Source organism: Haemaphysalis longicornis, unplaced genomic scaffold (genome assembly GCF_048455015.1).
Source record: "Haemaphysalis longicornis isolate Haplotype H1 unplaced genomic scaffold, Haemaphysalis longicornis Haplotype H1 scaffold_7, whole genome shotgun sequence".
Lineage (NCBI taxonomy): Eukaryota > Metazoa > Arthropoda > Arachnida > Ixodida > Ixodidae > Haemaphysalis > Haemaphysalis longicornis.
The window spans coordinates 68,464,691-68,490,108 of NW_027526422.1; the positions used below are offsets into that span (position 1 = coordinate 68,464,691).

General features: G+C 45.8%; 1 protein-coding gene across 2 annotated transcripts in view; it reads left to right on the forward strand.

The window, feature by feature from the left end:
* LOC144145855 (uncharacterized) overlaps positions 1 to 25,418 on the forward strand; it is a 328,427-nt gene that overhangs the window by 132,494 nt on the left and 170,515 nt on the right. For both annotated transcript variants that reach the window (XM_077677654.1, XM_077677655.1), the window contains exon 2: positions 23,659 to 23,722. The gene's annotated coding sequence lies outside the window, so the exon portion shown is untranslated. The remainder of the gene's footprint in view (positions 1 to 23,658; positions 23,723 to 25,418) is intronic.

Here is a 25,418-nt window from a genome sequence, read left to right on the forward strand (position 1 = left end):
GTACCATTATTAGGCAGCAACGTGGTGTTTATTGCCTTCGTTTTCGCATTTCCTGCAGCATCCGAGATGCAAAGATCACATCCTACACATCTCCGAAATTATTCGCAAGCTCTTGTGCCTATTCGTTCTTTTCTTATCTAATGGAAGAAAAACGGGAAATATGTTTCTATTAAGGGACAATGACAAGATCCTTAAGCCGAGTCCCCGGGGCCGCTTTCACACATGAATGTTTTCGTTTTTTGAACGCCTCAAACAAGGACTGCGAGCATAGGTTCGAATTTACGCGCTGTTTCTATCCTGATTTGGCTTTCCCTAAAACCAGCGCGGCTTCAAAGTTTTGCAGCGCATTCGAGAAATTCCCCGGCAACAGTGTCGTCGCTATATTGCCCGTTAAACTTTTTATTATACACCCATTCTGAGCGTAATATGAACGCCGTCGTCTGTTATCCTGTCAGAAGCAGGCCCCCTTTTCCTTTTGTTCTCTTCCGAACATCGCCTTTTCCCTTCAGCTTTAAGCTTAGCGACTTTGCTCCGCTTTATATAGCTTTCGCACATTTTTCATCCGCGAGGACAATTATTTATTCCCGTTGTATCTTTTTCTCTTTTCGCCCCACAACAGCTGTTTCGTTGCCATCACTGCGTTTGACATGTCAAACCACCCTTTTCCGTCCCCCTTGCGGACATAGCAAAAACAAGACCAATTGAGAACCCTACAATGGCCAATCGTCGGAACTGTCTCTCACCACGTTCCCCAGACTCCACTGAGCCTGTAGTGAAATATAACATCGTGTCGGCTGAATACCAAGAAGCCCGCAAGGCCATTGTCTAGCTCTTCTTTGTTTATTAGGGTTTCCTTACTTAGTATTCGTAGAAACTTTCTTTCGCCGTTTGTTTTAGATATCTACGCGCGGAGGAACATATCTGGGTCGCTTCCGACGAGCGCTGTAGGGATATTTCGCCGTTAAGCCTGTCTGGTCCGTTCTGACATCTTTCTTATTTTTGTTTCCGGTTCTTGTCTCCGGAAAGTCGCCTCATGGCACTGAAGTGAAACTTAGTGCGAAGAACTCTTATGTTCGTTGAATTAGTGAGTGTACAACCTCTCGACAGCGCGAAATGGTATACTTTGTATTCGCAAGAACCGGCGCTCCGACGTGCTTGTATATTTCCAAATTTGTACAGGGAAACGAAACTGCTAAATAGGGTTAGTTTTAGCATCTCCATCAAAGATTCAGGAACTCCGGCTCTGGGTCACGGTTAAGTATACAGGTGTTGTCTTGTAAGGCTTAAAAAATCAGAACAGCAACAACAAGACTTAATTGCTTGGTAATTTCAGTAACGTTAAAAACCCGTCTCAAGATCCAAATAACTTGACGCTGTAAACGGGTCTAACTTAATGTAGGATGCTTGCTGCCACTCTTTTCTGTATCAATCAGCGAGCCCAAATCCCCAATTATTACGGTATATATGTTATGCACGCACACTATAGACACCTACAAGTTTGACAATCTCAAAAGTGCCTCACCACGTAGTATCAGGCCATGAATAATTATTTCCATTTTACTTAGCCTTGCGAAAGGTATTGTTACGCGGAATATAGTGACATCATTACAAAGTTTACAAAGTAAACGTATTACGCCGTGCGCTCCAATGCGTCCAAATGTGACACAAACACAACTTGACTCCCCACCATTAACGTTTATCGCAAAAGAAAAGAAAAAAGAATACCCGACCAGGGTTAACGTCTACCACATGAAGGTCACACACGTTAACCACTGCTTAAGGTACGCAAATCTATTACAAGTTGGCCGCGGACAGATCAATACTGAGCATTCGGTATACACCAGGCACTCCTTTTTTTCGTTTTGCATTTATTAAAGGCATAGCTATTATATAGGGACAGGTACAGGTATATAGGTACACGTATAGGTACAAGTATAGGGTATAGGTACAGGTATAGGTACAGCTACCTGTATAGGTACAGGTATTAAAGGTACAGATATAGGGACATATCTCCATAAACGGTCCAAGTCCTGCAAAACAGCGCATGTTCCTGGTATATGCTTGCCTAATATGGCTCCGCCTGAGTTAGAAACCGCAATAAGCCCGTGAACAATGCTCGCTGCCAGCTTTCTTTTTTTCCTGGGCGTGTTAGCGGCATTGTTGTATTGTTCCAAACAATTGTCTCCAAGCGCCTTGAAATTCACAATGCCCGCAGAAAAACCAAAAGCTATATAAAAATATCCAGTGCAGAGTTTGCAGCCTTGATATTAGAGTTTACTAGCCTTTAGATGCATTCCATTGCAAGGTCATTTTGCATTCCTAACCTGGTTACACATATGTTACAGCTAGAAACATTTTCCACGGATTTATCAGAAAGGCTACGCGATTCTTATCTGGAAGGGGCATTTTTCTGCAAAAATGGGAGGAAGAGAGGTGTTCTGCGCTTTATGTCTTGCGTGTCTCCTTGTAACACGAAAGCAATAAGAGGATCATCTCGCCTGCACCGCTTATAAACGTTGCTTATACTTTTCGGCCGTTTCGTATAAACTTGGCAGCTGTATCGCTTTCTGGTCTTGTTTTATGGCCCAAAAATCGTTTTCCTTATTTATTATTGTTTTTATTTGTTTAATTGTATCATCCTTCGTTTAAACGGCACCTTGTTCTTGATATTCATTGTTTTAAACAGAAAAAGAATGGAAATCGTGCTGGAAAAAATGTTAGCAGATTAAGTGTGCAGAAGCGATCGTTGTCTACGGATCATAATGCCTTGCGCACCCGTAGTCGCATTGTTTCGAGGTATCTTGTACGAGGTATAAGAGGGGCTGTGGAATATGTCAAGGAAGATGGTTCACAGCACAGCGTATTAAATGGCAAGTTTAAGCTCCGCAATCTACTCACAGTAAAGCTTTAGCCATTGGCTAAGGCTTCCGTGTAATGTAGCCCTGAAGCAGAATGTATGAAACGATTAATGCGCTAGCGCAACCTTTAATGCATCAAAGGACTCTGATATTGTGCAATTTTGAGAAGCTCATCCAAGTATTCCACCCTCATGTGCATCGCAAGGATGTTGAAAGCTTGTTCAAATAGACGCTACTTTTCTCCGCTTTGTTTTTTAACCACCCCGCTGTGTCTATTCAAGTGAACGCCACTTACCAGGATTGAAATCTTGATGAGCTGTTGCATTTGATTTTTGAAGAAAAGAAGCCCAGAGATAAAGAGGATGGAATTTGCGGCTATTGAGGACCAAGCAATGCTTACCATGCAACAACCACCGAACGCACACACAAAAAAATTAGGAGCCGTTCCACTCTCTTACAACGCAAGTATACGCCCGACGACTTCTGAAGAACATGTCCACCATGCATGTCAGAACAACCGCTCAGTGTTGCGGCAAATTACAGAATTCGGTCTCAAAAGAGGTCTCTGTAAAGTAGTATGATGGCGGATCGTTCGCACCCTCTCTAGATGACCCCCCAAGCACACCTTTTGTGGCTCCTGAACGGCTCCGTTTGGATACCCCGGATGATTGTCGTATTAGAGTGTCCTCGTATACTTAAACAGTGCATATTGTGCTAAGTGAACCTTCAGAGTGCAGTGAACAGACTTTATATGACCCATCTTCTCCTCTCCCTTTTCCCATGTCCCACAACACATCCTAATAAAGTCATCCATTCCATCCCAATACGTTCCCTCCTTTGACTGTCAAACTGAGGCAACTTGATCGCCGTTTTGCATCATAAGCAATGACTTACAAACTACAAACTGTAGCTACAACATGCATTATAGCTTTCGGAGTTTCCGTTCTCCAAAACTTATTTTTAAAGAATAGTACGAACGACGTAAACTGTCATATTTTATTTCATTCGGACATCCCATATCAACCAGCATAACAGTTAACGGTAACAATTCCTGGCCGCGCATTCATGATCGGAGATGGGCGCGCCAAAGATAAAAATCAATTCGCGTAGCCACGTTGCAATATTCCGGCTTGGCGACATGACGGTAAGCTCCAAAAAACAAGCGCTAGCACATTGTACCGTTACTACAAGCAAACAAGCTACAACTACAAATACGCTCGGAGGAATCGCACAAGTTTGCTGACATCGCACTCATAAAAAAACGGAACTCCCGCGCTCCGCCCAATCCAAGAAACGCGGTCCTCGTATGTACCATATCAGTTTCGCGTGTCTTCTGTTATGGGATCCCCCGGGCAGAATATCGGGACGGGCATAGTCGAGTTACTCGTAGCAATCACAGCGTCGCCGGACGCGCCGGAAGAAGACGCGAACCATCTCGCAAGACGCGCTTGCCAACGTCGGTGCAAGACCCTTTCCGGCGAAGGAAGGAAGGTCTGGCAATCGGCGGCCAAGGAAAGGCGCGAGGCGATGAACGGCATCGAAGGATGAAGGGGGCGTTGTTCGCTGTGCCGCCACCGCGGGCATCGTTTGGCGGTCGCGAAGCTAAGCGCTAAACAACGTCGCGGGTGAGCGTCGACTCCGCCGTCGTCGTCCTTCGGGTCGTTCCCGCGTTGCACCGGCGTCACGCCGTCGCTCCCTCCTCCTCCTCCTCCTCCTCCTTGTCCGAGCAGCTAAACCGCTGTTTCTGAGGGTTGTGGGGGCGTCGATGAAACGCCGCGCTCATGTGGCTCCTGACCCGACCTGACTGCCGGCCACGCGGCGGTGGTGTCCGGTGGCTGCGCTCGCTTGCCACAGCGAAACTGGATGCTTGCCATTCCGCGGCGCGTTCCGCTGCATATACTGTTCCGGCGGCCTGGAGACGGAAAAAAATCATTTCACTGAAGGATATATTGGCTCAGGGATACGTTGGTGTAAACAGCTGCTTGTCATGTGGACCGATGACTATTTGTGTATCTATTTCATTATGACAATTCTGTAGATTTCGTATGTAAATACATACACGTTTACTGGACGACGTTCCCGTGCTTATAGGTTCCTACAAATTATGGCCCCGTTGCTCTATATGGGTGCCTATATTGTAGATAGCATCACCTTCCAAAGGTTGTCAGTTGTGTTGCGATTTGTGTTACGTTGTGGTTTATCAGGGCAGTCACTATACGCCTTTGTAGAACCCCAATGTTTGGAGTAGCCAGCTCGTTTTTTGGCTGAAGCTAACCTCCTCAATAAATAAATCAACATTTCTCTCTCTCCCCCTCTCTCTCTCTCTCGCTTAAAAGAGAGTGAGTGCGGAGTGTGCGACGAGTAGTACTTTATTTCCGTGAGCCCCCATGCTAGGCTTCTATGCATGACCATGTGCAGACAAGGCTGAGGATTTCGCAACTAAACGAAAATGTTGTTTTCAAACTGGGGCCGGAGACATGTCAAACGCAACAATCTCAAACATGGCCGAGCTTCAGCATCAGAACCTTATCTATGAGATATTTTCCGCAGCTTAACACGCTGTAATTTGCATTTTTATAAGTCTAAAAACGTCAGTGGCTGCAGCGCTACTCATGATGTAGATCAAGGAACTCAGATCATCAGTGCCGGCTGTATCTGGGGGCTGTTGGGAGGGGGAGCGCTCAGAAAGTCTTGAACAGATGAGTCTTCAACATTGCTTTTATCAACAAGGATATTCTTAATCTCACCCTATCTGGCGCACATAAAGCTCAGGCTGAAGCTGTGCTACCGGAAAGGAGCCCCGGTCTGTATACGTTTCATTCCTCAACGTTCCTCCACTCGCCTATTCATTTTCCGTATTCGTTATTTAACTAAAGAGCTTTCTGTGCCCTGCCTTACACCCATTGCTCTCTCTCTCTCTCTCTCTCTCTCTCTCTCTCTCTCTCTCTCTCTCTCTCTCTCTCTCTCTCTCTCTCTCTCTCTCTCTCTCTCTCTCAGCGCCAATTTTTTCTGCCCACTTTGAGCTGCGCTCTGCTTCCAGAAAAAATTATAAGCTAGATGCACCGGTTTGCTCCTTCGAAGTAAAAACGAGTGCGGGATGCAATTACGGCTCGCAGATTTCCGTTCACCTGTATTGCGGACTGAAGCGCGGCCACGGAGCAAGTTCTTGCTCCGTGAACACAGCCCACACGGAGCGAATTGCGTCGACGAAGTTCGCACAGCGGCCACAGCCGCTGGGACGCGCCGCACGCCGTTCTCCCGCCTAGAACCCACACATTGTAGTGGACTATGACACGGAAGAAATACTTTCCTTTATGGATATATCCGAGCTATCGCCGACGAACTCCCTGATTCTCGTCGCCGCGGCACCCAGCGCCCGTCGTCGTTCGCCGCTTTTTCGCCGCAACTTCGCTTCATGAGTGCTCCACTTTATGATTCTTATCAAACGGGCCTATCGTTTATATTGAAGAAAGAGAACAGTAGACATACATCAACCTCATTCCGACGCTTGTGCGTCAGATATGGCTTTCGTCTTGTAGGCAGTGGTGTGGCCACTGTAGCCTGTTTGCCAACGCGACGCGGCGCGAAGTGAAATCGGCTCCGAAAAAAAATCTCAAGTTGGGCTCAATATGCAGGGACGTTCGACGAAAGCTCGCTGGAGGGGTATTAAGCTCAATTTCTCCTCGTTCAGTGTACTCTACCTTGTGGAATAGCTGTTCAGGCCAAAAAACGTATCAGGCTTCTCATGCCTCTCGTGGCACGACAGGTTTACGTTTATTTTTATTATGTCGCTTCTATGTAAGCCGTAGAGCAGTAGGATTGTATCTTTTATAAATAATGTAGACATATTCCTAACTCCTATGAAAAAAACTTTACCATTCCTTCTAAAGAAACTTGAGAGAAGTGTGAAAGCTAGAAGTGCATCTAACCTGCGCTGAAAATGCGTCCAATCGATCGTCAATCTTTTAAGACCAAAATCGCCAACGAAGGACGAACCCATGCTACGATTGTGAACGCATCTACGAACGATTTAAATGTACCTATACGTAGTTTATGAGACTCTACTCCTTCTTCCTGATCGAAGCGTGTATTGTATTATCTAGAACCGTCCTTTTTCGTGATTTTCAAGTAAACCGTTTTGGCAGAAGGGAAGCTCGGTTTTACGCACGCGCCGCGTGTCCAGAGATCTTATCCGAGCTTTTCGGTTCACCAATCTATCTAAGGAAAAATTCGTTGGTCTTTGACAGAATGCCATTGGTCCCACTGACAAAGCTTTCACTTTAAAATCGTTAATTACAGGTAGTCACACGAGGACGAGGATTCGATTCCCGGCCGCGGCGGCCGCTTTTCCAATGGAGGCGAAAAGCAAGAACCCCCGTGTGTGCGAGATTTCGGCGCACGTTAAAGATCCCCAGGTGGTCAAAATTCATCCGGAGCCCCCTACTAGGGCGCGCCTCGTTGCCTGCGTTGTTGCGTCGGCGCAGTAAACCCTGGAATGAGTCAATCACATGCAATCACAACGCCCATTTTCGGCGATAATACGCATGCTTGTTTGGGACGACGCAGGGTGTCGAACTTCTCCCGGCTCTGTTCAAAGAAGACGCGACGCATCTCAAGCATCATGTTTCTCCGCTCGTCGTGCGCCTCGTAGGCGTTTGCACGCAGTTTCGTTGTCCCGGTGCTCTCCCCGAGCACGTATACAGGCGCCTGGTTGTCAAGAGGGGGATGACAGGGTGCGCAGTCATCGTCACGCCTGCTTGCTCCGACAGGCGTGTCGGACACGGGATGCCACGTGGCTTGGTTGCTCGCTTCAATTGAAAAATTGCCATGTCGTGTCGTGTTACCCCGCCTGAGGATTGTTTGTTCAGAGAAAGAAGCGGTTTGGTGGGCGACGAAGAGGAGACGCTTGATGACACTTTACAGGGCCTTTCTGGCGCTGTTATGACATCAACATGTGCATCCGCTTTCAACCTTGACAAGGCTAAAAAAAAAAAAAGCGGTGATGGAGCAGTATTTCGAACAAAATCGGTGTCTCAGGGCAGGAACGGTTATTTGTGTGTTTGTTGGTTGCGTGAGGGATTGCAACCGAATATATGCGATTTTTTTTCTGGCGTTTTTAAAGTGAAAGCTTTCTTAGTGGCATTTCCCATAGATCGGTTGGTCGACCGAAAACATCTGATACGATTTATGGACGCAATCAGCGCGTGAGTGAAACCGGGATTCCATTGTGTCGAAGCGGTTACTTCAAATACGCGTAAAAGGAACGGTTCTATAGATAAGACAATACACGCATCGGTAATGAAGAAGGAGTACAATACCATACTTTTATCTCATAAACCACGTACCCGTAATGTTTAGATCGTTCATAGATGCGTTTGCTTGGTGCGCGAAAAATGGTCGAATGGGTTCGCTCTTCGTTGGCGGTTTGGATCTTCGAAGGTTTGACGATCGATAAGACGCACTTTCAGCGAAGGTTGCACACACGTTTAGCGAAGGTTTTGGCGCGCTTTTGACGCGGTTTTTACGCGGGAAAGTTTTCGCGCTTCTCCCAACTATCCTTGAGGAGGTATGGTAACGCGTTTCTTTCTTGAGTTCTTTTTGAAGACTTCCTCAAACAGATGCTTATGTTATGTATAAAGCAATCATATTGCCCCATTCATCCCGTTGGCTTCCTCTTGCATAATAAAACGCCGCTTTATTGTTTGGTGCTTACCGCTCGCTAAATGCCCGCGCTTCTTTCGTAATGGCGTGCCGTTTGCAAACAACACGAGCAATTAAAAAGGAGAGCTCGTACATACATTTATGTTGGATAAGACGTTTTACGATTAAATTAAGAGGCTGTTAAATTTGTATTCCTTGCATGCATAGTAACTACCGATCGGGGCCAAAACGATGCTGCTATCAGTTACGTACCCAAGAAGCAAGTAGTCAGACGTAATTCTACCGCTCCACAGGAAACGGCGACGAAAGGCTGGCGTATCTTGTTGTTCGATGGGCTGAAACCAAGAAAGATATAGGAATTGACATGTTGTATAAAACTAATGAATATGGCTAATCCGGGCTAAGGGTATTCTACATGGCTATGCTGTAACATTGCAATACCGAAACAGGAGAACACGGTTATTTCTAGGAAAATAATTTCCTTAAATTCGTTTTTGGAAACTCTCCTCCTTCTAGAACAATTAACGAACGAAGGGCAGTTGCCGGCTGTTCTATTTGTATATTTAACATGAGATCGTTGGCTCAATTTCTGCCTGCGGGGAACCGCTGGTTCCTCGGTCGTTGGTGAAACAAACAAACGAGCAAGAAAGAAACAAACAAACAAACAATAAATGAACAAACGCCTGTGTGTCGAAATTTAAGTTCCCGTAAAGATAGTCCAAATGAACTGGCAGCCTTCCATTACGGCGCTTTCATGCCTCAGAAGTACAACTTTAATCAAAAACCCCATTCTTTTTATTGCTTTTCCCGGACCGACAATCCTGTGTGTCTTCATGGTATCAGAGACTACAAGCACATCGGCTGCTTCAGTTGTATTAGATTCGCCGAACTGGATGTCATTAATGGTACGCGGTATCCGTTCGTTATGGCGGTTAGTTATCCTTGCCCAACCGAACAGCAAAGTCGTTCAGCCGTGGTTACAGATAGGAACGCGGACACGTATCCGACGCTAGCTCCGGCTGCAACGGTATCCTTTGCCCAATAACACGAACTAAGGGAGAGAAGACTAAAGAAAGGGAGCGCGTCCTGCAAATGCCTCGATATTCTTCCGCTTCCGCAAGAAACACACAAACCTAGTCCGTTGAGCCCCGGTTGACAGGATAGCCACCTGTAAGACCTCGTATATACGGAGAGAGGGGAGGTTACACCAGGAGATATGTGACCTCACTGATGCGTTTTTATGCCGCCAGCGCTAAATATACTTGTTCGGTTGGTCAATGTTTCTGTGGTGCTTGTAGGGACGAAACATGTAATAGAGAGTTTTAGCATAGCGTTACCGTGTTTACGTCACCGTGTACCGTGTTTTACGGGGGTTGACTGCGCATCCGCGAGAGTTACCGTGACAGTAACTTACCGGCACGGGCTTTACCGTCGCCAGCGAGCTTCATGAGCAGAAGATGAGTACCAACGCTTTTTGATTACAGCAAATGCAGAGCGCTGGGCACATAATGCTTGGTACAGCCGATAAAAAATCTTACTTGATGCTGTTTGTCACGTTGTTCGTGCTCAGGAGCACGACAAACGAACCATCTTTCTCAGATGTGCGAACAAAATGGCCGCCCCTACTTACGCTAAGCCTCACCTGCATCAAATAGTCCAGATAAGTTTTTCTACCCGCAAAGGGCTTTAACGCCTCCAAAATTGTCCTGGGCAACGGGATGTAGTTATTGAGTAATTACTACAACATATCTCGCTCATTTCTTACCGAAATATTTATCGCGGGCGTAAATTATAGTTTACCTTGATTCTAATTTTACTCAGTAGATGTCGCTACCAACATGTTTTTTTTAGAGCTCTACTGCAGGTGACGGCTACAGTGTTATCATAATAACTAATGATTGTGAACGCTTCACCCGAAAAGTGAAACATTCAAGCTACTTTAAACGAATGCAAATAGGTATGAGCCACAAAATTATGCGTGATTTGCTTTGAGGCTAATTCATGAGATGTCGCTACCTGTACCACGGCGTCCGGAATACGCAAACGGCAAACGATGTCCTAAAACGTGTCCTACCGTTTTCAGCGGCAAACGGAAACTCCGGCTTCCGGTAACACGGTAAACTGTCAAACACGGTAACGATACGCTAAAACGCTCTAATAGGCAGTTTTAGCATATCGTTACCGTGTTTGCGTTACCGTTTACCGTGTTACCGGAAGCGCTGGCGACGGTGAAGCCTGTGCCGGTAAGTTACCGTTCGCGGTAACTCTCGCGCTGCGTAGTCTACTCCCGCAAACACGGTAAACGGTAACGTAAACACGGTAACGATATGCTAAAACTGCCTAATATTAGGCAGTTTTAGCATATCTTTACCGTGTTTGCGTTACCGTTTACCGTGTTACCGGAAGCGCTAGCGACGGTGAAGCCTGTGCCGGTAAGTTACCGTTCGCGGTAACTCTCGCGCTGCGAAGCCTACTCCCGCAAATACGGTAAACGGTAACGTAAACACGGTAACGATATGCTAAAACTGCCTATTAGAGAGTTATAGCAGATCGGAAAAACGGTTCCGGTACGGTAACGTCTACCGTCTGGACGCCACCGCGCATGCGCAGAACCCTACCGTATACCGGAGCGACTTGGCCGCGCGGTAGCGGGCGGCCGCTTTGGAACAGTTTAGGAGCGGCCGCTTTGGAAGAGTTCAGGATACGTACGATTGGCTCACGCCTAGTCGAACGGATTGTAAATATGAGATCGTTTAAGAAAAATTAGGTTGCAACAAGTGAAATCCACGCGATTCTGACAAGCGAAACACGGTCCCGGCCCAACTGCCGTGGCTTGTGTCGTCGAACGACGCATGTCCGATAGCTTCTTTTAGGTTAAATAAAGGCGATACGGCTACTTAACTAGTATTAACAGCAACATGGGGCCCGTCTACAAATCTGCGAGTGAGGAACAGGCGGTATCAGTGCGAGGGACTCTCAAAAATACAACGAAAAACTAGAAACAGCCAGCCCTATGTACTGAGCTTGACCTACTGGCGCCATCTATTGAAATGGCGTAGAGTTAAAATGCCGCTCCATGTTCACGCAGTCGCAGTTCGAATCTCCGTAGGGGCGTTGGATGTTTTTTTTTTTTTTTTCTAATACTGTCTTTAGCGCTTTTGAGAACTGAAAATTAATATTTCAGCACAGGAAGCGCCACAGACTCACGAAAAATTGCCAAACGACGTACAACACAAGTCGCTCCCAGTCACGGTAGCATGGCCGGTAGTTACGGTCTGCTATAACTTTAAAACGAGCCTTCCCGGTACGGTCCCGTAGCGGCTACCTTGTACCGTACCAAAACCGTTTTTCCGATTTGCTATAACTCTCTATTAGGCAGTTTTAGCATATCGTTACCGTGTTTACGTTACACGGTAAACCGTGTTTGCGGGAGTCAACTGCGCAGCGCGAGAGTTACCGCGAACGGTAACCTACCGGCACAGGCTTCACCGTCGCCAGCGGCTTCCGGTAACACGGTAAAAGGTAACGCAAACACGGTAACGATATGCTAAAACTGCCTATTAAGGCGATAGTCCCTAAAAGGATGACACATCAACAGGGTGTGGTTCGGCAATACGACACGAAACGTTTCTCCGTCACGGAATGAAATCGCCCTACAGATCGTGCCGTCTTAACGGCTGAATAGGAACGCATTGGAAGTGTGAAGGGCGCAAATATGTATACCCACTGGTTCACGTGGTTGGATGGTTGGCAGTCTTATAACTTAGTAACCGCTTATTATTTTAATATAACCGCTTATTGTTTTAATATAATATATAAAAAAATTAACATGGCTTTTTTTTGTAAACTCAATATATCACTCATACGAAATGCCGAGCACTGTCGATGACACACACCGGAAATGCAATTTACACGAGGCAGGTTTGCTTTGCTGCTTATCAAATTCAGTTGAACTGGCCGTTTAAGAAAATGTGGCGTGGTTCGTTGTTGTAAACACCAAATTTGCATATACTCAATGTTAAGGCGAAAGTTAAAGGATTTTTTTGTGCCTTCACGAAAAGAAAGTAGGAATGCTTGGAGTCTCCGAAAAAATGTTCTCCCGAAATATTCCCAGCTTGGATGAGGGAACGGCCGGGGTTAGCGAAGCAAAACAAGAGCAGGACAACAGAAAAAAAAAAAAAAAAAACTTAACGCCCTGAACGTACACCTGTGCTTTTAGGTAAACCGTAAAGTGTACAGCTGCGGATTGATGTGGGCTTTAGCGTGCGCCGATGACTTGACATTTCTGAATTTCATATCCCCTCAAACCGGCGACCTCGTGCGCAGCGAGCGCTGCAACACCTTTAGTGACAGCAGCACGGCGGGGAGGGGGCACAAAGAGAAAACAAAACAATACCGGATGTCTCCTAAGGCTGCAGTTCGAAACGAAGGACACAGTCGTGCAGGAAAAGCGAAATTTCCAAAGTGCGAGGTCGAAAGCTCTCGAAGGACACAAGGGACGGTCAATTCGCGGAACCTGAACGCTCGTAAGGACACCGAGCGCTCTTCCATCTATGGGGGCCACACAATTGTGAGAATGTGCTCCACGATTTCGGGCGCGGAAATGCAAAGCGGGTCTGAGAAGAGGCGAAGCAGGCGAGAAGCCGCAACGGCAAGGTTGTTTAGGCGCCAGTGGGTCCCGGAGAGCGCATCGATGGTTACAGGATATTTCTGCTAGCCATGCACATAGGCGTCTGATTGATATCATCCTGGAAACGTAGCGGTAAACTGGCAGATTGGTGTCATCGCTCCCTCGTCTAACTGCTGCATTGGCGAATTTCAGCCGGAATTTGGGGTATTTCGTAATATTTGTTTCTTAAACGAGGAATTTGGAAGTGTGCTGATTGCATGGTGATATGACATCTTACTGATAGCTGTAACTGGGCGTCAAACGGAATATACAAATTACGTGGAGGCGTATACTACTTAGACTTTGTGTAGCGTCTTTAAAGTTTACTTTCTTAATAAATTAACGCATATTTTTTAACGCACACAAGTACCAAATTCTACGGGGCAAAAGGGGGGTAAGGGGGGGGGGTAATTTAGTGCTACTCCTTGTAGTACGAAATCTACGTAGTTCAAAAGTCAGACTTATATGCTCTAACGCCAATCGGCATTGTGGTAAGCGTGTGCAGTCTCTTTTCCCCTTTTCGTTGTGCCTTTATAAACGGTTTGCTGGGAAGATCTCAAATTTCTCATCATTTAACTGCTTTAGAAGTTCTTCAACCCAACTAACACTTGTTCTTCAGCTTAATTTTTTTTATTTATTTGGGTAGTGTAGACTCAGAGGTCGTTACAGGAGTGGGGTATATAGCACAGCAAAAGAAAACAACATAAATGTACATTATACGCAATTATACAAGATTTGACAGGGTTGTTCCTTGTTCTTTTACCCAAAACGTGTTTCCCAGACCGCATTAGTTCGTCTTATTTCACCTCAAACAATTTGTGATTGCTTGTGGTAAACCCCACAAGCAATCACAAATTGATCGAGGTGAAGCTACGCCGAAGCTACGCACCGAAGCTACGATGAAGCTACAGGTGAAGGTGTAGCTACACCGAAGCTACGCACCGAAGCTACGATGAAGCTATAGGTGAAGGTGTAGCTACACCGAAGCTACGCACCGAAGCTACGACGAAGCTACAGGTGAAGGTGAAGCTACACCGAAGCTACGCACGGATGCTACAATGAAGCTACAGGTGAAGGTGAAGCTACACCGAAGCTACTCACCGAAGCTATGATGAAGCTACAGGTGAAGGTGTAGCTACACCGAAGGTACGCACCGAAGCTACGATGAAGCTACAGGTGAAGGTGAAGCTACACCGAAGCTATGATGAAGCTACAGGTGAAGGTGTAGCTACACCGAAGCTACGCACCGAAGCTACGATGAAGCTACAGGTGAAGGTGAAGCTACACCGAAGCTACGCACGGATGCTACAATGAAGCTACGCACCGAAGCTAAACCTGGGCTCTGAGGCGCGCCCTACTGGATGGCTCCGGATTTATTTCGATCACCTGTTGATCTTTAACGTGCGTCGAAACCTCGACACACGGATGTTTTTTTCTTCTCGCTTCCATCTGGAAAGCAGCCACCGCGGCCGGTATCGAACACGCGTCCTTGGGCTCAACAGCACGACGCCTGAGCCTCTGAGTCACCGCGGCGGGTTCGTCGATAGACATTAATGCATGTTATTTCACTTTAATCCGCCCTAATTTATCTTAATCCACCCCGGCTCATCTTAATCCACCCTAATCCCACCTAACTCATCTTAATCCACCGTAATACCACCTAAGGGAGGTCCCCCTGTCAGATTTTTGTCATGGGACCTCCTTCTGTAAAACCTTGTCTTTGTAAAAACTGTAATGCGCCACATAATAAAACAATGTCAATGTAAAACAAAAACATAGTTACTATATATCAATCACTAATCAATCGTTAATTACTTGTAAGCATTAATCATCTCTTAAACACGGCTGACAAGCTTTGGTTGTCTTCCCTCCTCCCTTGGTTCACTTACGCTTTCGCGGCATTCGCGTCAACGCAGGTGTCGTTAGCGGTCAACCCTGCAACGAGACAGATAAGGCTCCACGTTGTCCACCTATAGAGCCCTTCTCTATACAACGCGTTAACCTTCAAACTTAAGCTATTCCGCGCGAAATGATCCTCTCTGGCAGCTGCAAGCGAAGTGTTTTACGTCACTTGTGACGTGCCTGCCAGACTTTGCGGTTCAGTAGCCTCGAACAAAGCCGAAAGATAGGCAACCTCGCCTCTCATTAACTAGCTCCTTTGGTGGCTGCATTCGGCGGAAGTACGTCCGAAGGGAAATAGGAAAAGGAAACAACACTATCAGCCGCTAACTGTTGCGTATGTAGGTAGGTTCGCCACAGCACTTCAGTGGGGACAGGATCTGTGAGGTTGCTGTCATGCTCGTGTACAAGGGCATGACCTTTTAAGCAGGTGAGGTAACACTGCGTATGGGCAGTGACATTTGGTCTTCTGTATTGGCGACAGCCACAAATGTAGTACCTACTTGTGCATATACTTACAGTAGAATCTCGATAAACGGAAATCGCTTAAACGGAATTGCCGCTTAAACGGAACAGTTGCCTGGAATTTGGTTGGTTTTGTATTCAGATAACGTAAAAAAACTCTCGGTAATCGGAACTAAAATTTCTGCATCACCGTGTAAACGGAACCAGAAATGGAACTTCTTGTGAAATCCACTGGCATGGGAATCAGTTTTTTACGGTTCCGGCTGTTTCGTTCGTGGTTTTTTTTTTCTTCCTCCATGCTTTTTTAGCCTTGTTGGCCTCGTAAGCCTCGTATCGTAAGTGGTTAGCCGTGTTAGCGCAACGAATGCAACATCGCAGTTCTTGTTCCAGTCGTTCGGTCTCGATTCTAGACGCCGAGGCTACAGGGCTCACCTCCTGTCGCCTCGTTCGTGCCATCGTTGTGCTATTCGTCCTTCATTACCACGTTACCGTCTTCTAAATTCGGTGGCTCGCAAGCACTCGCGAGGTTGAGGCCTCTAGCCTCCGTGAAGATGCAGTTGCAAGGACTCAAACAAAAATAATTGACGCATTTTGTAGTGCACAGTGACTCATTGTTGCCAAATCAACTTTGTGAATGCTGTGCCTACGCTTCTTGTAGTTTTCTTGCTTTCTGAAAACTATCAGCTACAGTCACTTTCTAGTGGTTAGAGTTCCATGAAATGCCCTTAGAAGTGTGACGCACATAAATTTGCACCTTAGAACATCTCTCTCAGTAAACGGAACTTCTGTTAAACGGAACTAATTTTTCCGGTCCCTTGAAGTTCCGTTTATCGAGAGTCTACTGTGTGTGTATATATATATATATATATATATATATATATATATATATATATATATATATATATATATATATATATATATATATATATATATATATATATATATATATAAGAAAGAAAACTTCCAAGAAGGTTGAAACTACGATTGTTGTTAACGGCAAAGCGACTTGCCTTCGCAAGGCAAGTAGACGAATCGACTCACAATTTAAGTCTCTGTGCGTTTAGCTGCGGGGTCAAGGCAGTGATATTCCTCAAAGACTGTGTTTGTTGCACCACTAACCGCAGCAGGGAGTGCCTGATTTCCACTGAGGCATTCAATGTGCATAAAATCAATAGGGATACGGGTCATGGAAAACGCGTTATCGGTATAAAAACAGTTAAATTTACGATGTGGCCCTATTCGGTGTCGGTCGATAGATGATCCATGATGGAAGACTCATTGGCCGATGGAACGTAGCTTACGCCGGTCTGCTCCAAGAAGCAAGATGTACAGTATGTGCAGCTTCTGTACACTAAGCATTTACAACAATCGGATCATGATCACAGAAAAGAGGTCGGGCAAGGGCCCGCATCCAGTGGGGTCCCCCTTTCTCCCGAAAAATACAAAACACCCGAGTTTTACCACAAAAAAAAAAAACCGCCTGCAGAAAAGGGGCGTCATACTCTGAGAGTAAGAAGGACTCACAATAGGCCACTGACTGGCCGCAGTAACAACAGGACCAAGCGTAGGCGCGTACACAAAATCCACACGACACCACTCGCTAAATGTCGTACGAAAACTCCGCAAAGCACACATACAGCCCAAATAAAAGTCGACCAAATAAAAGCGAACTCTGAGCGTTGACCATCAGCCCTCGGCCGGCCCATCTAGAGTATTGTCCACACCATGCCGCTAATAATTGTGCTCTGCGCCGCCACAAAATTCCTTGCTTTGTCAGCGCGTCGCACGCATTTCAACAACCGCGCTGAGCGACTATAAATCCTGGCCTCCTACCCACTGGCGTACCCCTGGGCCCAGCCACCGAGTTCCTAAAGGCACACATAGAACGAACGGGAAGTTCGCCCAGTATCTTCGAGCACTGTAACCGCGTTAGACAGACTGACTGACTGACTGACTGACTGACTGACTGACTGACTGACTGACTGACTGACTGACTGACTGACTGACTGACTGACTGACTGACTGACTGATTGATTGATTGATTGCTTGATTTATTGCTTGATTGATTGATTGATTGATTGATTGATTGATTGATTGATTGATTGATTGATTGATTGATTGATTGATTGATTGATTGTGAGGTTAAACGCGCCGACGCAACACAGGCGACAAGCCTCGCCGCAGTTAAGGGCTCCGGAGTAATTTTGACCACCTTGGGATTTTTAACGTGAACCCAGGTAGACAGAATGTCTGATATTCCCTTCACACCTTTGACCCCTTGAATGTGACCGTCCGTTGCGGTCGTCCAAAAAGCGGTAATCACAATCGTTAAACACTCAGTGGTGCCACTCCGCTGAATTAACCAAACGAACGAGAGGGAAACCCCCTTAAAAAATTGAAGCCGTTCCACTGAACGTGAAAGCTGTCGGATGTGCAGAACGGTGATTCGCCATAATGGGCTGTAGCGCCGTTATCCGCTCACTGCCACCACCCAATGCAATTCAAATTTCCCGCCGTCGAAGTGCTCGCGTGCCGCCAGCCTGAAACTGCGCCCGCGGGAGTTCTGTTCTTTTTGTGCTTGCTTTTCCTCCCGCATGTGCCGGCATTGCACTGCCACTTTTTTTAGCTTACTGTCTTAAAAACCAACCCAACGAGCGTTCCGAACTAAATGAACGCGGGCGCTGCCGGTTAATTACGTATATTTTGCCTCGAATGTCCCTGGAGTTTTCTTTGCGCTAAACAACGGGCAGATGTATGACAAGCGCTAGTGGTTCACGAGTTTCGAACGGTTATCACTATTTAAACCGCTTGGTTTTCGAAGCCTCTGCGGTACGTCGATATCCTACGTCGGTACGCCGGAATCTACTTGGGTCCGTTATCTCGCTGCGCCGCCTGATTCCGGCATTCGCTTGACATAGAGCTTTACAGCGAGCTACAACGAGAAGTCCAACCCCTAAAGGGCTCTGCACTTAAAAAGCTAGTGCCGCTTCTGTCGAATATTTTGCGTCCTCTCTTGCCGAGAAAAACATGAAGGTTAGTGTAGAAGGCTTTGCGGAATTTCCCCGGGCCTCTCGCATACTACGTCAGTCCGACCGGCATGGAGGCCAACAATAAAGAGAAACACGTCAAACAAAACGATACCAAGCTCTCTTGCGGTATTCATTAATTAAGTGAGGTGCCTAAACTTAACACAAACCATCATTTACACGCTGCTTGATCATATTCCGTGGTATAGGAAGGCGGATGATATATGTAACTGTATTTTCGCCCAAACTTAGATTCGTACTATGCGGCGACCTTAGTGGCTTGTAGTCGTAAGTGTTCTTTTCGATCTTGTTTTCATGCTTAGATTATTGTTTTTTTTTTTTTTTGTATTGGTTCGGACATAGCTTAGACCAACCAGTGTGGTTTGGGGAAAGAACGCTGCGCTCCTAAACTATTCCAGTGACCTACCGTCAAAACAACAATCAACTGCTATTTGTGTTGGCTTCAATCCTGCATTCACATCGTTGAAATACACCTTCCTCGCTTTTTATTTTTTGTTTTAAATAAGCATGACGGCGAGGTGAATGCCTAGTTTGTTTGTTTTTCAACTCCCTAAGCATGACTGATCCCGTTATGGTAATACGTGGGACAGTAGCGAAATGAGATAGCATGGAGTGTCCTGCTGCGACTAGCCGGAATTTTATAACCGTTGTTTCGAACTTCATGGTTCGCTCTTCTTGGGCGACACTGAACTGATAAAGACGCGCCCGCTTTCTGCGTCAGTTCCTTTTGCGTACCCGAGAGCCATTGCACCAGCGCCACGACATTCTTTCCTCGTACACGACACCCTTTGCTAAGAGAAGCGCAATGTTGATAGTCTAGCGCGGCCATACATACAAGCCACTTCTTAGCTGCCGCCAACTCGAACTTTTCTCTGAGTGTCGACCAGAGAAGCCGAGTTCATGTCCACATCCACTAAACGAGGCCCATCATTAATCCACGGAGCGCGAGTGAGATACCCAGGTCGTTGGCGTCTTCCTAGTACGATCGAAGGCTTTGCATTATATATAGGAAAGAGGCAACTGCTGGAACCACGCCAGAAGTCGTAATTTCGCGAACGTCGGTACAGCTTACTCGTGAATATCGCGTAAACCTGGACCGTTTGTACTGCGTTCTGGTTTGGCCAAATGGTCACAGAATCCTACTACCGTTTGTTGAAACATGCGTTAAAGGGACACATTAAGACAACATATAACTTGACTTTATTCGAAAGACTGGGCAAACAGCTCGTACGTCGATACAGTCGAACCTCGTTGTAACGAAGTAGTATCGTGACGGCAATATTAGTTCGTTATAAACGATATTCGTTGTAACAGTAGAGATAAAAATTGGCCATAAAAAATTGACAATCTGGCTCGCGCAAAAATACTGCATACAAAAATGTAATTTTAAGGCTTCGAACCCACTAAAAACAAGCTAACCCTTACCTTTCTGGTATTTCAAGCTCAATGAACCGGAACATGAGTACGTGAAATTACAACAAAACAAAGTTCACTCGACAAAACAAGCCTGCGTCCTTATTTATGTGATGAAGGATGGGATCTTCATCAGGTGGCTACTCACAGCGCTGAGGAAAATGAAGTTTTCCACACTGTCCACGAACAAAAGGGCGTTATATTTCTGCAGTTTCGGATCTCGAGGGGTTTTCCCGAGTAGCTTCTCAGCCTCCGAGTCAGGCATTTCTTCGTTATATCTGATATCGCGCGCGGTTCTCATGGTTCCAGTTCCGTTATAAAAGAACAAGTGTCCGTGAAATAAAGCGTGCCCAACCAGTTTTTTAAATTCAGACTGGTATACTCGATAATTCGCTATATCATTGTTCGTTAAAACGAGGTTCAACTGTACAGGCGTTTTTGACGGGAAGCGTTTCTTCGTCATGGATGAAGTAATGTTTAAATTGGCGGAAATCAAACTAACGGCTTCATCCTCGATGCTATGGTTGATCAAGGGCTCTGTGACGTACTTGGCGAGGCCTAAACGGTCGGTCATTAATCTGGATTCTGGAAGTGTGCTCCTGAAAAACAGGTTTCTTTCTGCATCGTTGTTAATCACCGCATCGCCACAGAATAACATTTTTTTTTTATATCATAGAGCAATGCTTGAAAACTCCGAAGCCACGAGCTATTGGAATGAGCGGTTTATTTTTGTTGGTGTCTGCCAATCGCGCCAATTACTCTCATAGGCTCACACGCTGGGTTTTAAAAATTAGGTGAGGAAGCGCCACGTTTTCTTTCGTTTACCTTGTTGCGGAACAGTGAAGGAAAACTCAATTGGCGTAAGGTATTTCTATGATTCGTTCTTCCTGCAGAATCGTATATTGTTTTTTTATGGTTCTGTTAATCTGTAGGGGCATTTAACGCTTAAAATAAATCGAGATTTTTTATCGGCGGACGAAGCTTTAGCTAAACTGCTTACTACGGAAATTATTTTTTTCTGTCTTAGAAAGAAGACGTTTCTATCGTTACTATGCAATACGTGACCTGTAATGAAACGCGCCATCATGGCGGTGATTTTACGAAATGGAAAGTTGATTTTCAGATTCCCTTCTTCCTGCAGTTCCTTCACCTCCGCGTACACGGAGACCGATACGATTAGATCTGTGCGCGAGCCCAGGGAAAGTTTCCGCTCTTCTACTCGGATTTTATCCGGTTTTATGTCTCAGTTAACACTGTAGGTTTTCAACGATAATGTACGCTGTACGCGTTGCGTCTTCGGGCGCATGTCGTCAAGAAATTTCTGCGGAGAGGTTTAGTCTTGCGTCACTGTGACGTCTGGCACAAGATGTGCGCGTCATTAGGATGTGAACAAAGTGTTAAACCAGGAGCGCTGTTCAAATTTTAGTTCAATGTGCAAATAAATTGTGCAAGCCACCCCGCACAGCCTATTCTGGTGTTGCTGTTGCTGTTCTCGATCTCTTTGTGTATATATATATATATAGTATATGTATATATATATGTGTGTGTGTGTGTGTGTGTGTGTGTGTGTGTGTGTGTGTGTGTGTGTGTGTGTGTGTGTGTGTGTGTGTGTGTGTGTGTGTGTGTGTGTGTGTGTGTGTGTGTGTGTGTGTGTGTGCGTGCGTACGCTTAGCATTAGAATGACGTCACCTGCGTCGGTGTAGCCACAGGGATCATTTTCGGTGATTATAAATGCCCTAAATAGCACAATCGGTTGTTGTATTGTGACACCACGGCGGCAGTGCACGATACCATGCTTAAATTGTGAAATTTCACTGAGCAGAGACCTCGTATCCTTCAAGGGCAATAACGCTTTGACCCTTGTCGTTGTTCTAGATGGCCCCTCAGATCGGTCTCCGGGCTGCATTGAGGTCACGCATACCTGGGATTGTTTATTCTTCGCTTCGAAATCATTCATACAGCAAGATAATTCCAGCGCAGCTTTCAAGGGTGTATCGGTAAGCATTTTGATCGGGACAGTAAACTCAAAATAATATCAACGCTAAGCAAAATCGTGCAAAGATAAAAGAAAAAAAAAAACGTTCGTGGTTCAGGAGTTATTGTTGGCAAACGTATTTCGAAATCCCATGCCGTCGTTCGAACACACAAAAGCGACGTGAACATTGCACCGTGCACGTCACTTGCATGATTGAGCGGGCAACTTGTAACCTCAACTCGTTATTAAGAAGGCGGTCGGTGTCAGTGGTTCCCTCGACATCGTCACCGTTCGGCATGCACTCGAAAATTCCGCTTTTGGGGTGAACGCTCTGCAACTACATCTTGACATAAAGGTGTTTCGTATGCTCGGGATCAACTAAGGGCACTGAAACAGGTCTTTTTAAGGGGCGCCAGAGTTTCGCACAAAATTACGTAACTAAAGCACTCACGCCATTCGCCATTTTCACGGTAAAATGCACGTTGTTAAGCATCTATTTTTATTAAAAGTCCCTAGCCCAACAGCCTGAAACGTTGTCATAGGGAACGAAGTTCTTAAGTTTCGGTTGCGTTCAAAATTCGGGCCCCGTAAGACTCGGATTCGAACTAGAAGCGCAACTATGCAAATAAATATTGTTACTGAAACTTAACTATGTGTCAGGCAGTGCTCACCTACAACGGCATCGCCATTCAAGTATTGCGCCCGAGTGCAAGTTCGTGAATTTTTAACACAAATAGAGCACAGTTTGCTGTTCAGCAGAACAGCGGCTGAAATAGCTACGAAAGCTGCCGTATTTCGGTCAAAATTGATTGATTGATTGATTGATTGATTGATTGATTGATTGATTGATTGATTGATTGATTGATTGACTGATTGATTGATTGATTGATTGATTGATTGATTGATTGACTGATTGATTGATTGATTGATTGATTGATTGATTGATTGATTGATTGATTGATTGATTGATTGATTGAAGGGTTTAACGCGCTGGCGCAACGCAAGCGATGGGGCGCGCCTTAGTGAAGGGCTCCGGATTAATTTTGACCACCCGGGAATGTTTAACGTGCGCCGAAATCTCGTACACACGGGCGTTTTTGCTTTTCGCCTCCATCAGAAAAGCGGCCGCCGGGCGGGGAAACGAACCCGCGTCCTCGTGCTCAGCTGCACATTTCGGTGAATATATTGTTTTCTGTATTTAATTTCTGCCTAGTGATTGGGTTACAACGATGGGCACATACGCTCGCTCTACTGCCCACTTTTTGATTAGTTGCCTACTTTTTAACGGCGGAGCTGTTTAAGTTTGAGCTTGGTCTGGTGGCGTTAGCAAAAAAGAAATACCAAAAAGTATTTGCCGCCTGTAAAGGGTGCACCACCGCAGATGGGCATTATAGGTACTGTAGCAGGGCCTAGCAAAACCTCGCAAAACTTAGCAAAAAACGGAAGAAGCTAGGTCGACCCCCAGGTCTACTTGTGCAAGCTGCGCCAATTTTTAACTTTTTTTCCCCTCGCGTAGTCTCGATGGTGAACAAGGCAGAACTTGCTGGCTCAGCCGCTTGAACGGGTAACTGTTTGCCAGTTTGCTCGGTCTTAAGGATCAGTTTTATGCTTCATGCGTTCGATTCTCTTGTCGCTGAAATGTCAACCGTCGCTTTCACGTTCTCTTTCCAGGTGCTAGCGAAGCTACGGACTACCGTTCGTCGACACATGGCGTAGTCCTTGGAGCTCCCACCAGGTAACTAACTCGCAGTGCTGCCGAGAGATAGCAGCACCATCCAAAAATTAGGAATCGCATCGAAATCTAGTAATGGTCGCTTCTAAAACGCTGCGCCTTTCCGAATATCTGCACAGGAAACGAAGTAAAGTGAAACGTGGACTTTTTTTTTTCCCCCTGATGGCCTGAATGCTAAAAATTCTGCAGGAAAGGAAAAAATGCGGTGGAAGCACAATTACAGAGGCCTACTCTGGCAACAAATACGCTAAGGGCTTAGCCAGAGCTTGTAGCTCAACTTTAACAAGGAAAACAGCGATATCCGCCGTACAGGCGTTGAGAAATCTCTGTCAGTGTCGAAAAAATGGGGCCGCGTTTTTAATAGTTTTGCGACGATGTCATGGTGATGTTTTTAAGAATATAGAATATTTGGCCCTCCGGACCTCTCAAATGACTATTGCGTAACAAAATCTCGCAAAAAAGAAATAACGAAGCTCCCGTCCGGGCCAACATTTTAGTGTGGACGACCGTCAGTTAGCTAGACGATGTCAGTCCTCGTCGAAACTTTCTGGGTCACGCCAACTGTTTTGGGGCACAAGAAATTTAAAGCAGAAGCCTAACGTTCAACTGTCGCAGAATGAAGTGATGACAATAAGCAAGATATGTGACTTCGCTTACTGCATAAAGCCTTTCAATCTCGCTTGAGAGGTAACCTTGTACTTTCATTCATCGTGGCCTAACAACTTTTGGCGTGGCCAAAAACTTTTGATGAAGGCTTTGCATATTAAAGACGATAGTCTTTCTTGGACGACTTAAATGCAGAAATTTTGGTCTATCTGTCTGTCTGTCTCTGTGGCTCGATTCAGCCACCCGGCCAAAGTGAAACAAAAATTGCACAATGGTTTTATATACCCGCTTCCAGATCTAAACGTCTAAGTCCGGCGTTGATGCTCATGCTTGTCAACATTGTTGAACAAGAACAAGAGATTACGCAAATATAAGGCAGAAAACCAATACATGAGGTATATTTGCAGTGTGCTTTTATTAAAAAATTCATGTATGCTTGGTTTTTGCGATAGCAAATGAAATATTACATTAATTGCAGAAAACCGTCGCTTGCTGTTGCCCGCGCTACCTGGCAGATTTTTAAAAAAATCAAACGGCAAGAGCAACGAAAGGCTCCACTAGATAGGTTCTGCGTTCCGCTTGGAACGCTCGTGGAGTAGGAAAACGTGGCTCTATGAACGTTGTAGTAGGGTGCCTCGATTCACGCGTGTTTCCGCCGTACGGCAGCGCTGGCATCGAGGCACCCGACTTGGAGCAGTGGAACGCGGTAAATTTAAATTTACTTAAGCAAACCTCTGGCGTGTGATCTTGGGAGGAACGAGGCGGGAGAGGAACAGCATGAGAGGTGAGCGGGAAAGAGAAGGGAGGCATTTACTTGCCAGGGGCGCCAGTCAACTATCGTCTTTCGTCGACAATTTGCAACGAAAGGAGCAGATACCCGACCGTTCTTATTCAATGAACTACACCTTTAAATACGAACCAAGTTCCCAATTCGATGAAGGCGTTATTTTCCTCTCTCCTGCGTGCTTAGCTACCGATGTTTACAGAAGGCACCCCGACGTGATAAAAATTTATTGTTTTCGCCAGCAATATGTTTTTAAAGCGAAATGCGGTGTGCCCATATAGACGTGCGACGATTCTAACCGTGTCTGGC